Source organism: Cricetulus griseus, chromosome X (genome assembly GCF_003668045.3).
Source record: "Cricetulus griseus strain 17A/GY chromosome X, alternate assembly CriGri-PICRH-1.0, whole genome shotgun sequence".
Lineage (NCBI taxonomy): Eukaryota > Metazoa > Chordata > Mammalia > Rodentia > Cricetidae > Cricetulus > Cricetulus griseus.
In genome coordinates this window covers 18260277-18272001 of record NC_048604.1, presented here as the reverse complement: position 1 = coordinate 18272001, position 11725 = coordinate 18260277, and positions in this window count along the sequence as shown.

Here is an 11725-nt window from a genome sequence, read left to right as displayed (position 1 = left end):
ACTGCTACCTGGATATGGGCATGTTTAAGAAGGTTCACACCTTGCCTCCCCTTTCCTTCTGAAAGGTATTTCCTGTGGCTGATTCTCCACTTGTGACACCAGCCAATAATGTTTTTCTTTCATCTTCCCTCCTGTTGGCATTTAGCTGATTCTTCCTTTAGTGCCTTCACTCTCTGTCCCTATGGCATGGCTCACTGTAGTGCTAGGCATGGTGGAAGTTGGAGGGTCGGCTAGAAAAAGGCTGTGTCTAACTCTACCACATACTGCCTGTTGAACACGGGCCATTGTTTCTTAAACAACCCCAGCCACAGTTTTCTTATTTGGAAAGCCAAAGATAATATAACACAACCTGGTCTCATGTAGTTGTGAGAATTTAGAGAATTTATATAAATCACCTTGCCTAAAGTAATTGTTCCAAGAATTGCAGCTGTTGTTATTGCTATTATTATTATTATTATTATTATTATTATTATTATTTATATCCAGTAAATGTTTCCTGAAAGGGAATGAACCATGGGGTGCTTCAGGCACTGTAATAGGAAGGTGGGTTATCATAAGATTTAAGGCTAGCCTGATTTACCTAGTGAGTTCCAGGCCAGCCAGGAGTACGTAGTTAGACCCCATCTCAAGTAACTAAATGAATGAACAAGCAAGCAAGCAAACAAATGTCCTTAAATCTTATGCTGAAATTAAAGGCATGATCCATCATGCATGGCCACGGTTAAGGACTTCTGAGTCCCCTCCAGTCTTGTAGTATAGAGACAACTCCAGTCCAATGGGAATGGGTAACTTTTTACCAAGTATTGCTTTATTTATGGAGAATGGAATTTGCTGGAATGCAAGTTGCACAAGTTTGCTGGAAGCTCCTATGGTCACAAAATCTGCATGCCTTAGCCCCTGAATACCTAGGACTACAGCACCACCACACCTCACTTATGATACAGTACTTCTATAAAACATATTTTCATATACATAACATAATCATCTTTTAGATTAAGCTGTTTATCCACTTTAGCCTGCTATATACAAACCCATTATGAGGTGATTCCAGTCTTTGCTGATTACTCCATTAAGTAATCCATCGGGATCCATGTTTTCCATTTAAAACAATTACTTCAATGAAAATTGCATAAACAGAACGTGCTATCAAAGAAGAAAATCATCATTTGATTCTCCTGAAATTAAAACAGCCCTCCCCAACTCAGCAAACTCATCTGTGGGATATAACAGGCTTTTTCTCATAAGTAACTTTTCTACATAAATCAAGCAATTATCTCCCTAAAGGATGTTCCCCCAGTGTGTGAGTGAATCAGTGCTTTGATTAGCAATCTGTCTTTGCTTCATTGAGTGATCGGGTTTGTTCTAACTTAAGATTAGTTTTTACTTTTTTACTTTGGAGTAATTTTGTACTTACAGAGACATTGTGTCTTTCCTACATGTCTGTCATCCAGGCCCCTGAATGTTAACATCATGCCTTGTGCAGCAGCATACACTTAGTAAGACAAGAAATTAACTCAGATATTGGCAACCAAACTCTAGATTTTACTCAGATTTCACTAGTTTTTCACCTAACATCTTTTTTTTTTTGATTCCAGAATTCAATTCAGGATACTATGTTACACATCGTCTTTATGTCATCTAAATAAATATTCCGTTAATACTGAATAATGCCAAATAATTCCTGCCAAATGTTCTCATCAAACTGGAAGGTGAGAAAACACAGGCAAAATGGAATTTAGGCCAGTTATCCAAATGAGCAAAACCAGTCAGAAAAAATATTTTTCAGTTTCTGTTAAACAAAAATACTAAGTCTTCTGTGTCTCCTTCCCCACCACCATCCTAAAACTTTCTCTAGTTTTGTCTTTCATTGACAGTTACATTTCTGGTTGTGCCTCTACTGACTACTGGCAGTGACACATTCATCATCAAATTAAAACCAGAGTGCAGTCTCCCAACTAATTCCTGCCCCAATGCAAATGCTAACTTACAGGTCCTATTCTTCACAAGTCTGTCTGGAAAAGTTGGGCCTGGGGATCTGCATATTTACACGCACTCACACACACTCACACAATCAGAAGACACGGGGTCTAGAACACATTAAATTAGACACTGTGAATGTTTCTTTGGTTTTGGAGGCTCAAGGGGCTTTGAGACATGCCCTGTGCCACGAGAGGTAGAGGAACCCTACTTGTGACAGCAGGTCTGGTGCTTTGTGGAATCCCCAATACTGTCGGAGTTAAAAAATGATTCCTACTTCTCAGGCTTTTGTAGCACGAATATTGTGCATATTTAACTTACATAGTCAAAGAACTGCATTCTATTTAATCGGTTTTATGGAAAGTAACTGAAGAGGACAACAGAGAGAAATGATAATTTTACAAAGACGTTGGCACCTGAGTAAATGACACCTTATCTTTGTTGTATGGGAAGTTTCTGCATTGGGTACTTTTCATTCTCTACCTGGAAGTACAGAGAAATGAGAATGTGATGATCACACGATATGCTTAGTTGATTTTCCTCCATCACCCACACTATGCCTTTTTAGAAACCTTCTCAATCATATTCCAGTAACTGGAACATAACAAGGAAATATTAGCAAATTGATTTTGTCTGTGCTTTCTCAGGCTTTCTCCATTCTCATGCACAAAGCTGAAAAGAAGCATGGTGATCGTGTAATCAAAAGGGATTTTAGATTAGACACTTTCATTGAATGAGGAAACTGAACTTTGAAACTGAATTCAAGCCATTTAGCATCACAACTCTGTGAGGCACCTGTTATTTCAATCTCTCGAAGTGAAGAATCTGAGGCTCAGACCTAACAGGTGGAGGAAATCATTGTGGACCTAGAGTCTCAAATGTTGTGCTCCAGAGTTAGACTTGCTGTGGTGGTTTGAAAGAAAAGGGCCCCTAAAGGGAGTGCACTCTTAGGAGGTATGGCCTTGTTGGAGTGAAGGGACCAGCTTCCCTTTTTGCAGCCATAACGGCCAAAAACGTGCTTCTATGACCTTGTCCTAGACACTAGAAAGTCAGATGCCTGCGTCGTGACAAGGGACCAATCAGAAGTTAGCTGGTGGCGCTATGCTTTACGACCCTGGGTGTGCTTTACGGACAAGCGCACAGCAATGACGTAGAGAGCATAGCAACCACCCTGGGAGGGCCTATGGGCCATAACAACCAGTTGACCAATCAACACAGGGCAAGCCCTCCAAGCCTGGAGGCACACCAATCCTGAGCCTGTGTGTACCCCTAGACACTCCCCTCACGCTGCCCTATAAGATCTCTTGGGAGACCCTAGGAGCCGTCTTTTCTGGCCATCCACCATGGTGGGTGGGCGAAAGACCCGAGGTAACATGGGAACGGTTAGCTCGTTAAGTTACAATAAAGCCTCGTGCAGTTTGCAGCAAGCTCTCGAATCCACCTGGTGATTGGGGTGACTGCGAACGTGGCCTGGGACCCCGAATACTTGAGTTTTCTGGGGGTCTAACAGGAGGAAGTGCGTCACCATAGGGGTGGGCTTTAAGGTCTTGTTTTCTTAAGCTTCCCTCGGTGTGACAGTCAGCCGACATCCTGTTGCCCACAAGATGTAGCATTCTCATCTCTAGTCCCACATCTGCCCGCATGCCTCCATGCTCCCAACCATGATGCTAATAGTCTGAACCTCTGAAACTATAAGGGAGCCACTCTCAATGAAATGTTTTCTTTACAAGAGTTGCTGTGGTCATGGTGTCTCTTCACAGTATTAGAAGGGACGCTAACAAAGACACTTTATTTGCAAACACAGACTCAAAATAGAACAGAAATGCTTTAATAATCTACTATGTGCTCCCAATATGTAGTCGTTAAAATGGACAGGAATCCTCCCATCCTGCAAATGGGTCACTACACCAGTGCAACCATTCCTGAAGGCAATTTAGCAATAGCCATGAAGTGTCCTTTCAGTTTACATAATGGGACCCAGTAAATCTAGCAATTTATCTTAAGATGGTAATCAGAAACTTGGACAAACTCATTTGCATATATTCTTATTGAACTTGTACTACAGAAAACTGAGCTAAATCTAGTGGTACACATTTTCAATCCTTTAACCCCAGCACTCAGGTGGCAGAGGCAGGTGTATCAATGGAGTTCGAGGCCAGCCTGAGCTACAGAGTGAGTTCCAGAACTCGTCTTAAACAAATAAGAATAAAAAACAATAAATAAATATACAAACTGAGGATGGAGAGATGGTTCAGCAGTTAAAAGTGTTTGCTGCTGGTGAGGAGGACCTATGTCTGGCTGCTAGCACCCACAGTGGCTCACAGCCACCGTAGCTCATTTCAGGGCTCCTGTACCCTCTTCTGGCCCACAATGGTATTACACACACGAACCACACAAAATACCCCCACACACAAAGTAAGAATAAATTTCAAAAATGAAAAACTGAACTCTTTCCCACTCTCTTTCCCGCTGTTCCTTTGGGGTAGACAGGACTTTTCCAGTCTCCCTCTTCTCTTCTGTCCTCTCTCTGTCTCTGTGGCTGTTTATATATTTTGTATCCCCCTTTCCCTTTCTAATGAAACTTCTCACTTAATAAATGAAAAACTGGATTGGGTGTTCCACAACTTGGACCAAGAGGCTTAGAAAAAAATGACCTGAGAATCAAGAGCAGACCGCACAATGAGTCTGAGGCCAGCCTCAATTATGTATTACATAACAAGAACTAGTTTTTTTGTTTCTGCTTTTGTGTTTTGCTTTTGAAAATTGCAAAGAAACTAAGGATTTAAAAGTAAAGAGTCAAGTAAATAAATGGTAGTTCTTTTTGTTTTGTTTTGTTTTGTTTTGAGACAGGATCTCTCTATGTACTGTTGGCTGTCCAGGAACTTGCTTTGTAGAGCAAGCTGGCCTCAAACTTGAAATCTTCCTGAATCTGCCTCCCAAGTGCTAGGAATAAAGTCATGTTCCACCACTTCTAGCAATAAGTGGTAGTTGTTTTCTTTTGTAATGTGACACAGTCTACAGTTATCAAAACAGTGCCTTCTATATATGAAAGGGAGTTGTGCCCATGAAATCTTAATATGATTCCTTAAACAAAATAAAGTATTTTAATGTTATAAAGGAATGTAGCCTTTTTAGTGCAAAAGTGTAATCAGAATATGCATGCACACTATGATCCCAATTTTTTCAAAGAAAAATGTGAGCATGTACAAAGATAAGATATATGATGGCACACTCCTGTAATCTCAGCACAGGGAGGGATGAGGTAGGAGGAACAGGAGTTCAAGGCTTTCTTGGCTACATAGCTAGTTTGAAGCCAGCCTGAACTACAAGATCCTGTCTCAAAACACAAACACCATTACACCCACGATATAAAGTAACTCTCAACCCTCACTAAAAAAGCTTCTATTTGCAGAAATGGTGGTTAACACAGAGACCCAAAGCTGGGCAATGTGCAGAGAATAAGAGAATGTCCAATGCTCAGTCATAAATGGAATATCTAATTCACATCCCTTCCTCCCAAAGCTCAGGGATCATGGTAGAAGAGGAGGCAGAAAAATGGTAAGAGCCAGAGGTGGTGAATGAACACAACAGCGCAATTTCATATATGAACTCACAGCAGTTGTGACAGCGTGTACAAGACATATATAATACAGATCAGATTCCAACTAGGAGAAGGGAGTGGAGCACATAATCCTATCAGCAACCATGAAGTTATTTATTGGCAATTGGTACTAGGCAAGGGGCAGTCAATTTTCCCTAAGAGGACAGTCACTGTTGTGTAGATTACTAGCAGGTAACCCAGTGATGTACATGGCTTATTGCCAAATAGCAGGCAGAACATCTTTCTCTAGATGATACCACAAGAACCTGTTCCATTTTCTTTTTCCTTCTTTCCAGCAACCCATCCCTATTTGGGTTGTATTTTCTGCTCATGGCCTGGACACATCAATTGCAGATCACAAGCATTGCCAACAAGCATACTTAAGGCTTTATCATGTTTGCAGCTCTTCCTTATTTCTGTTCTGATAACCCTGCTGTTAGAATTCTTGCCCAGGCATTCTTCAAAGACCTTACTCAAACTTTCCATTTGAAGGCTAACTAGTTGGCTGTCTGGCTTACCAGAAGCAGGCTCTGTGTGGGGTTTTGCAATCAGTTCACAAAGAGGATGATTTCATTGCTGTGCTGCTTTCTTAAAGCAAGTGGGGGACGGGGGAGGGAGTATGGTCAGTGTAAATGCAGGCATTTCCTCTGGAGAATGGGTGTTGTGCCTCTTATCTACAAATGGGGCTAATGAGATGACTTAGAGGGTAAAGATGTTTGCTGTACAGGCTCGGTGACCCAAATTCCATCCCTGGAACTCATGTAAACATCTCCTTACGGAGAGAACTGACTCCATGAAGTTGTCCTCTGACCTCAGCATATGTGCAGTGGCACTCATGAGAGTGTGCATGTACACACATATACAAACACACACACATACACAAACACAGAGTCACAAAGTATATACTAACTACCAGTTTCAAAGATAAGTGAAGTAACTTGGAAAGCACGATCAGGGGAAAGGATTAATAGGATCTATCTTTTTACCCTTTTTGATGGAAATAAAGTTTATGTACAAAGCTGAGACAATAAAGAAAATCTTGTCTACATTAAGACTAGAACTGTACATGTATTTTAGAGTTTGAGTCTACTCAACTGTGAAACTTCAGAACACTGACTGGATGGATTATGATATGGCACCAAAGCAGCACTTTGTACATAGTAAATGGTACCAAATCTATCCTCAAAGAAAAGCATGTCCTCCAGCTACAGGCTACCCCAGGTTCAGATTTGGCATAGAGGGTGAGGTGATGGAGCCCATGTGTTGTATGTGTCCAAATGAGAATAAGTTCCTGACAATGTCTACTGTTGAAACCAAAATTGGAAATCAGGCAGATAGTGCACGTATACTAAAAATATTTGTCTGAGATGCAGACCCAGATCCTTAAGGTCTAGGATTCATAACCAAACAAAAGCAACAAATCACTATGAACTGTGAGTGAGGGGCATCTCTTACAGATACCTGGCAAGTTCAAGCATCTGCTATAAATCATTCCTCAAAGTGTTTTGAATAAATAAGGTGAATGGAGTAAGCTGTGTTAAAGCGACATAGTTGGAGGCATTTTTGCAATAAGAAGTCATTTATTGAGGGCGTCCCACCGTCTTCTTTATGGAGAGATAGAGTGACTAGCGGCCCACATATAGAGGCACCGGGATTAGAAAAAGGTGTATCTATGAATTCTGTGAAATGAAAGGAAAAATTCTGTTCTTTAAAATAAACTGGCTATGTCTTTTTCCATTCAAGAAGTTCAGCATATATAGTGAAGCACTTCAGAGTTAGAGGATAATTGAGATTAATGGGGAAAGGTGACTGGAGGAGAAGATGACAGGACCATTTAGGTTTCAAAATGTCTGAAGGGGAAGAAAGAAAGAGAAGGTGACAAGCAGTGTTCAGTCTAGAAGGTTGAGGATGTTTTCAGGTTGGTAGAGTGTAGAGGGCTTTGATTGCTTTCAACATTATTGATGACTTAGCTTTGGAAATCACTGACTTGTTGGGTTCTGGAGAGCAGAGGCTGTGAAATCGCTAACTTGTCAGGTTATAAAGAACAGAGGCTGGCACTTTCCTGGAATCTAGCTCCTTGGAGCCATTCTTTAATGGGTATGGGTAAATAAATTACAGAATGGCAGGAGAATAGAAAACTTCTTCACACTTAAGATTTAATCAAATTTATATCTAAAGTTACTGAAAAATGTTGAAGCAATTAAATGAAAACACAAAAAAACTTTAGAAAAGTTATTAAGGTATGACCCCATTTTTTGTAGGCCTTGGAAACACACGCTAGCACAGTGCTTTGCCACTCAGCCACACTGCTAGCCCAGGTCCCATATTTATAAGAAGTTCAAAATATTACCTTAAAAATACATTACCTCAGCGAGAGTCATCTCTAGGGAAACTTTACCTTCTATATTTTCATGTCATGATAGTAGGATTTTGCATAACTTTGGGAAATCATATCAATAACATTGGAAAACCAATATGGCTATATTCAAGATGTGAAATACTTCAAGGCACTAAATTTTTAAATCTTGAAAAAGGATTTGAAGTGAAATTATGAGGCAGGTTTTTATTTTCTTTATGTCTCTGTTCTATACTTATTAACTTAACTTAAGGTTTTGTAATTTAGTATAAGTAAAATTCATTTGTGGGGACTGGTTATAAAATTTAAAGTACAGTCATTCAAATACATCCCTCTCATCTATCTACTCATTCTCTCTCTCTCTCTCTTTCTTTTCTCTCTCCTGTCTTTCTTTCTCTCAGAGATAAGGTCTCGGGTATCCAAGACTGTCCTTGACCTTGCTATGTAGACATTGATGGCTTTGAACTTTTTCTTTGGTGTGTGTGCTTATGCATATGTGCACATATGTGTGTATGTCCATATAAATACAAGCATACCTGTGTGTGTGTGTGTGTGTGTGTGTGTGTGTGTGTGTGTGTGTGTGAACATGTGCACTTTTGTGTCATGAGTGTGGAATTCAGAGGACTAGAATGTTGTTGCTCCCAAGGTACCTGCTACCTTCCTTTCCTTTTTCTTTTCTTTCCTTTTCTTTTTTTCTTTCTTCTTTTTTAAACAAAGTCTCTTGCAAGTCAGAAATTCACCACATAAGCTAGAACAAGCGAACAGCAAATACCAGATATCCTCCTGTTTCCACCTCCTGTTCTGGTATTACAAGCATGTGCCACCATCTTCAGTTAAAAAATAGACAGACAGACAGACAGACAGACAGATGATTCTGGGGACCCAAATCTGAACTATCTCCCTAACTGGGACCTTGCCTGGACCTTGAACTTCTGATCTTCCTGCTTCCACCTCCCAAATGCTGAGACTGGATGTGTGCTCTACCACAGCTGGCTCATGGTGGTGTCAGGGTTCAAGCCCAAGTCTTCATGCATACTAGGCAAGCAATTTGCCAACTGTCTACACCTCAGGCCCCAAAGAAGATATATTCCTTAACATGTGGAAGTTTCTTTAACCATCTCAGTTTATATGTGGAAAAATTCATATTGGTCATTTTGCTTTAAGTTGAAAACTTTAATGTTTTTATCAGCAACTAAGAAGTTTTAAATTTCTCTGTGGGAAGAATTTACTGTAACACTGGGGACTTTGACCAACTATACAGTGGATTTGGGCATTAGAAATACAACCTGCAATGAAGTTTATTGAAAGAGGTTAACAAACTGTTAGTATATTTTTCTGTTTTCTCATTTTATTTTTTATTCTGGTGGTCAGCATTTAGAGATAATCCCTAAATTCCTGGAATGTGTAGAATATAGAAATAATTGGCTACACAACCCCTGCATCTTGGGTCCTTGGAGTTTTATATAATATATGTAGTCATTTGTATTTATAATTACTTTTTCTGGGCTAAAAATTTACACATCAATCAGGCTCTCCAGGAGTCTATGATCTGAAGCACACTTAGAAACATTGGGAAAGACTTTGGTTCAAATACTGCCACACTAGTTTCAATCTCTTAGTAATAGAAACTGATGTATAGAAACACATATTAGGCACTTGTCAAAATTCATCCTGGATTCCTAACTGTTGGAATACTGGCCACCTTGATAGAGAGGTCAAGGAGCAGCTATGAGAGTTTTCCAGATCCTTCCAGCAAAGCACAGGTCCCATATGAAAGCCAGCAGCATGACTAATAGGGACTTGTGCATTGGTCTTCTGAGTCCTATCATGTTCTTTATTTTAGGATGCCAGTGGCCTGCCTTGGCAGATGCCCTGTGCTGTTGGACTATCCCCCAGAGTCAATTTCCAGGCCTTTGTGTCAGTGGTTAAGAGGATTCTAATCTGTAATTTTCTCCCATGCACTCATCTCATGAACTACTTCAGATCTACCTCAAGCCCTAACATTGTAGATAGGATGAATATGAAATAATTCTGTGGGTTTTGGCAACACAACTTGTTTAGTTTGGGCATTTTATTGGGCTACTAACTAAATGAACTATCTCTGAAGACCTGGTAGGCTGTAGGATAGTTGATGTGGAGGTGATTTAATTGCTTTACCTGCATATAAATATAGTGACAGTTTAAATGATCTTCTTTACATGGCCCCACAGTTGGATTTACTCGTTCAGTTTATTGTGCTTACTCTAGCATTGCAGCAATTAAAGTTAGTGATTACTGCTAAGCATACTACATACCATTTTGAATTTGGATTGCATTTCTGTGAATCTGTCTTGCCACTTTGTATTAATATTTAGAGCAGTGGTTCTCAACTTGTGTGCCGTGACCACTTTGGGGGTCTCATATCAGATATCCTGCATATCAGATTATTTACATTACAATTTATGATGTAGCAATGAAATGATTTTATGGTTGGGGGTCACTACAACATGAGGAACATAGGATCACAGAGTTGAGAAGCACTGATTTAGAGTAATGTATCACTTCAAATTGATTTGACCAATGGAAAGCAGTTGCCTGATGCCCAGTGAGGTTCACTGATCTTCTCACCCTACACTATTAGTCAGACATAGCTGGCCTTATGAAAGACTAGAACAGCCTGGTGTAGACTTGGTTTTGGAAACTTTGTGTAGAGTGTTAATCTATAGGAAGTGGAGTGTTATTCTAGGTAGGAATCAAGTACCTGTGTCCATCTGGAGATTGGAATAGCAGAATCCGGTAACCTAAAGTTACACTTGCACGTTGATTGAGTTTCCAATAATTTGAGACAATTATTTTCTTTGAGTTTTTGTAGATGTTGGAACTCAAGGAAGGAATGGTGACACCAGAGGAATTGGAAAATGCCATTTATTGCTTCCACATAATCATTTTGCTTTGCTTTTTCAGTTTATGTGCCCTATATTATGTTGGCTGTATTTAATGTTAACCTTTAGGCCAAAAGTTTCCAAATGCTGAAGAATTGTAGACATTTTATAGGAGGCGTGAACTTCACCTGGAGGAATTCAGGTCAAGAAATGATCATACAGCAACAGCCCTTGTGCTGTGACTCTAGGTTTGTCTTAGATCGGATAACATGGGATTTTTTTCATTGCTTATAACTTGCACTAATACAAGGAATCTTGGAGTTTTACCTATGGAAAGATCGACAATATCTGCTATGTGACAACAGCACTCTCAGGCTCACTGCCCTGCAAAGCAGGTATCCTTTCTTCTTAGATAAGCACACACATCTTGTACTTGCTGTGTGACTGTATCCCCTTGTCAAAAGATCTTGGTTTGATATTTATCACTTCACCATAGTTGCACCATGTTTAGTATTGGCCCATTAATTTTAGGGTTTGGAATTCAATCACAAGACTGAATAACAGCCCACTAAGTCGCACTAATGTCCCTTATTCCAGGGAACATTATTTAGAAGACTTACTGCTGAGTTCTTCTGAGCTGATCTTGTTTCTTTGCTTTTGAATAATATTTGTTATTTCAGTTTTAAATTCTATTTTATAATAAAATTCCCAATTAGCTTTTCTAGTGATGTTTTTATTGTTGTACAGTTTCCACTTACTATTTTACTATCCAAAATGAAATGAGGATAATTAAAGAACTTTGCTCTTCTTTTTTTAATTTAATTTTAATTTTATTTATTTACTTATTTATTTTTGGTTTTTCAAGACAGGGCTTCTCTGTGGCTTTGGAGGCTGCCCTGGAACTAGCTCTTGTAGACCAGGGTGGTCTCA